Here is a 5,649-nt window from a genome sequence, read left to right on the forward strand (position 1 = left end):
AGATCTTTCTTTGCTGTGTAGACATAGTCACACTTCTTCGAAAGTGCCCTGGCCAGAAGACTGGTACTAACACCGTTAAATCAAATGAGACCAGCAAGGAGGCTAGGCCACCTCACCCTTCATATCAAAGGCCAAGCACTATGCACAATTACTAAATACTGAAGTGGAAGAGACTGTGGTAAATTGTGGTAAGTGGTAAGTGACAGAAAGATGGGAGATAGTTGGATTCAATCGATGCACTTGGTAGATATAGCAATTAGTGCTGTATGTAGGAAGGGAGATATACAACAGTTCCTGCATCCCCCAAGAGAGAGCCTTAGCAGTTAGGAAATTAATCAAACAAAGGAGACAAAATATAGGTAAGCACACCCTTTCCAAACAGTACATATCAAAAGACAATTGCTTTGAAGGTGCAGTCTACTAAACAAACAATAATGTATAGGGTTTATAAGTTCTTTCTCCCTGAAGCAGGAAGAAACCCAAGTATACTGAATTTAAGTCTGGTACATGTCTGTAGACACATATGATGTTATTTCTGAGAGGAAATAGCAGTGACTGCATTTTGGGAGGGCTGTGGTCAAGAAGAAAAGGTGATAGCCAGGGAACTCCATGTGATATTTTGTCTGCATTGTCTGTTTATTTTCTTAATGATAGAATAGAGAAGGAGTTTTTAAGATACATTTAAAAAAAATAGAAACAGGCAAGAGCAGAGATTTGGAGGAAGGGGATTCTTCTAGTAAAAACAGAAATTTTAAAAAGATAAGCAATGGGAAACAACAAAATAATTATTAAAATAAAGTTATTCCCCACCCATTTAATTCAGTCTGATTTATCAAGGTATGTGCTATTATGTAGCAAAGTGATCTTTTCATTGTCTCCCCTGTCCTCCCTCTTATTGTTTGTTAAACTCACTTAGTTATGTCTTGTTTTAAAATTAGATGATAAAATCTTTTAGCCAAGGACTGTGTAGTACAATATGTTTATACAGTGCTTAGCACAATGATGCCATGATTCTGACTGGGCTTGTAGGCACCAAAGGAAGAAAAATGAAAAATTTTAATATTTCTTGTGGAAGAGAAGAAAGGAAAGGTTTTAAGCATTCTAGAATTTCCTAGGCCTGCTTAGCTCCTTCTCTTTCTTTGTCTCTATAAATGCTCCTCTATCCACTTCCTGAGAGAATCAAAGCAATCAAACCCATGATTTGTTCCAGCTGTGTTTATTGATTGGTGTAGGTGCCTCAGTTTTTCTGTTAATTGTTTTTTTCCTGTGCTTCTTCTCTACAGGCTGGGCTCATTGTCACTGTACAGGACTGTCTGAGTCATGGTTGTGCTGCTCTGATTAAGGCCCTGATCAAAACTCATTGAAGTTAATGAGAATTTTTCTTTGAATCAAGAATTAAATTCAGGTCTCCTTGCTACCTCTTTGCTGTATTGTCACATTTAGGCTTGGCAGAATTTGATTTTTTTAATATAATTTTGATTAATAATGTTTTATTTTTAAGCATTTTTTCTATTTGTTTTTATTTAAATTTTCACAGTTGCAGGAAATTAGGTGGGCGGGTCAAACGTGATTCAAAAAGTTAAAGCTTTTTAACCATAGAAACACAAATTGTCAACAGCACATGTCAAAATATATGAAGTAAATATCCTCAAATCCAACTCTTACTTTGCCTATCTGTGAATTTTGATTATTATTGGTGGAAATATTTTTTCATCACTTTGTATGTGCACGGTGAAATCATCATTTATCAACATTTATCGATGAAAACTTAATCCTTCCAAGCCTAATTATATTGCAGCTGGCCTGCTCCTGTTACTGTTCTTGGATGTAGTTTTGGCTGGTGTTTTACTGATACCCATGGTACAAATCATCATCTAGTACAGAGGTGGGCAAACTACAGCCCATGGGCCACATCTGGCCTGCAGGACCATCCTGCCTGGCCCTTGAGCTCCCGGCTGGGGAGACTACCTCTGGCCCCTCCCCTGCTGTTCACCCTCCCCAGCAGCCACGCCACCACGCAGGCAGCGCTCTTGGCAGCAGAGCTGTGAGCTCCTGCCAGGTAAAGCGGCAGCATGTCTGGCTCCGGCTGGGCAGTGTGGCTGCCAGACATGTTGCTCTGATTGGCATGGTAAGGGGGCTGGGGCTGGGGGGTTGGATAAGGGGCAGGGGGTCCCGGAGGGCACAGGGGACAGGGGAGCAGGGGGCAGTTGGATGGGGTGGACATTCTGGGGGAGGGGGCAATCAGGGGATGGGGAATAGAGGGAGTTGGATAAGCATGGGAGTCCTGGGGGGCCTGTCAGGGGGCGGGGGTGTGGATAGGGGTCAGGGAACAGGGGGGTTGGATAAGCAAGGGGGCCTGGGAGGGGGCCTTTCAGGAGGCGGGGGTGTGGATACGGGTCAGGGCAGTCAATGGACTGGGAGCAGGGGGGTTGGATGGGGGGGTTGGGTCCCGGGGATGGTTAGGGATGGGGGGCCCCGGGAGGGGGCAGTTAGGGGACAAAGAGTAGGGGCGGTTGGATGGGTTGGAGGTTCTGAGGGGGGCAGTCAGGGGGCGGAAAGTGGGAGGGGGCAGATAGGGGGCAGGGGCCAGGCTGTTTGGGAGGCACAGCCTTCCCTACCCATCCCTCCATACAGTTTTGCAACCCCAATGTGGCCCTCGGGCCAAAAGTTTGCTCACCCCTGATCTAGTACCTCATGGTGTTTATCCCACGCATTACACTTGGTTCACATGTCTATGCCAGTGTCATTGTGCTTTGTGTACACCACTGGCTTTCCATGTTTCATGTGATGACTTAGAACAACGCTGCCTCAGCTCTCGTCCCCTAACGCTCTTACTCTACTTGCGCTACATTGATGACATCTTCATCATTTGGACCCATGGAAAAAAAAGCCCTTGAGGAATTCCACCAGGATTTCAACAATTTCCATCCCACCATCAACTTCAGCCTGGACCAGTCCACACAAGAGAGCCACTTCCTGGACACTACAGTGCAAATAAGCAGTGGTCACATAAACACCACCCTATACCTGAAACCTACTGACAGCTATACTTACCTACATGCCTCCAGCTTTCATCCAGACCACATCACACAATCCATTGTCTACAGCCAAGCTCTAAGATACAACCGCGTTTGCTCCAATCCCTCAGACAGAGACAAACACCTAAAGCATGCTATCAAGCATTCTTAAAACTGCAATACCCACCTGCTGAAGTGAAGAAAGAGATTGACAGAGCCAGAAGGGTACCCAGACGTCACCTACTACAGGACAGGCGCAACAAAGAAATTAACAGAACGCCACTAGCCATCACCTTCAGCCACCAACTAAAACCTCTCCAGCTCATCATTAAGGATCTACTACCTATCCTGAAGGACGATCCCTCACTCTCACAGACCTTGGGAGACAGGCCAGTCCTCGCTTACAGACAGCCCCCCAACCTGAAGCAAATACTCACCAGCAACTACACACCACACAACAAAAACACTGACCCAGGAATTTATCCTTGCAACAAATCCCATTGCCAACTCTGTCCACATATCTATTGAAGGGACACCATCATAGGATCTAATCACATCAGCCACACCATTCGGGGCTCATTCACCTGCACATCTACCAATGTGATATACGCCATCATGTGCTAGCAATGCTCCTCTGCCATGTACACTGGCCAAACGGGACGGTCTCTATGCAAAAGAATAAAGGGACACAAATCAGACGTCAAGAATTATAACATTCAAAAACCAGTCAGAACATTTCAACCTCCCTGGACACTCAATTACAGACTTAAAAGTAGCAATTCTTCAACAAAAAAACTTCAAAAACAGACTCCAATGAGAACTGCAGAACTGGAATTAATTTGCAAACTAGACACCATCACATTAGGCCTGAATAAAGACTGGAAGTGGATGGGTCATTACACAAACCAAAAACTATTTCCCCATGCTAATTTTTTCCCCTACTGTTTCTCACACCTTCTTGTCAACTGTTTGAAATGGGCCACCCTGATTACCACTACAAAAGTGATTTTTTCCTCCTGCTGCTAATAGCCCACTTTAATTGAATTGTCTCATTAGAATTGGTAAGGCAACTCCCATCTTTTCATGTATTGCGTATATATATCTTCCTACTGTATTCTCCACTCCATGCATCTGATGAAGTGAGTTTTAGCCCATGAAAGTTTATGCCCAAATAAATGTGTTCGTCTCTAAGGTGCCACAAGTACTCCTCATTGGTTTTGCTGATACAGACTAACATGGCTACCGCTCTGAAACCTGTCACCTACCTCTGTTACCTAAAACATAATACTGCCATTCCACACTGGAGTTGACTTCATTTCACTGTTTCAAATACTATGGATCTATAGCAAGCATGAAATGTCTGAGTGAAGCAGGACTCTGGCTGAAAGGCAGCTGGCTCAGGCTCAGTTCTAGTAAGATGGTTGGCCAAGAAAGCAGTTCTGAAGAACAGTCAGGAGCTTACCTTGCCTGATGCACAATTTTTTAATTCTGGGGCTTGGCAAGGCTAGACATCTGTGCTTGGGTTGTCAAGCTGCAGCAGCAGCAGTCACCCAGCCTCTGAATGAACTCGGAGGAGTAGGAAACAGAAGTGGCTAAACCATGACAAGGCGTGAATTGGCCATGGCTTTGTTCTTTTGGTCACTTCCACCCTATTCTTTTAAGAAAACTTTAGTCTCCTTTAAAGAACTAATGGCATTGTCATGGTTTTGCTCTGTTTGTTGAAGGGTACCTTTTTATCTGTTTGTTTTCCAAGAAGAGGAATAAAATGCAGAGATACAGTATGGCTAATCAGCCGGTGATTGTAAATCAATTCCATCCAGCAGAACCCTGGGCAACTAAAAGATCTGGATGGCTGGAATTCAAAGATGTAAAATATAGTTCTGAAAAGATCTAACTCATTGGAATTCCAGAAAGTTTAACTCAGGGGAGCAGAAAATTTAAAATAACTTCTTTTTTGGGGGGCGATCATTGTCTGTTATTGCACAGATAATATTTAAGGAGATCAACAGTATAGATTTCACTCATTTTTTAAAACTTCATTTCATAAAATTCTGTCTACAATCTTTTTACATGCCAATTTTGTGTTTGATATGTATTTCTGTTTCTCATATTTTTTTTCTTGTATCACAGTGAACCTAGCTTCCTTATCTTTTCTTTAATATTTTTTTAATGATTTTGAGTTTTTACCTCCAAAGGGATATTCTGGTTTGTATTGATCTTTGCTTCCTCCCTTGTGGTGATAATCATGGTGTTGTCATAGCTTGTTTTGCCCTCTGTTTTTTCTGTCATTTCTAGTAGATGTAATTACAGTTTGCTTCACATTGATCACAAAACAGATTTTTGTTTTCTAAAACTAAGAGGCTGGGGGGGAGGGTATTAGTTACACAAAGAAACAAAAGTAAATTGTACAGAAAATCATCATAATTTAAACAACATTTATTTTGATTGAATAGTCCAAATTCATTACCATTTGCATTGTTAAAGAATCTGTCTATGGAACTTTAGAATAAGAAGTCAGGTGCATAGATTTAGAATCCATCAGGCAATGGAATCCTCATAGCTAGACCCTTCTATCCAGATTGAAGGTAAAGGGACTCGGTACAGGCATAAGGGTCTGTCTGCATGGGCTGAG

The sequence above is a fragment of the Lepidochelys olivacea genome (genome assembly GCF_965140295.1).
Source record: "Lepidochelys olivacea isolate rLepOli2 genome assembly, chromosome: 5".
Classification (NCBI taxonomy): domain Eukaryota; kingdom Metazoa; phylum Chordata; order Testudines; family Cheloniidae; genus Lepidochelys; species Lepidochelys olivacea.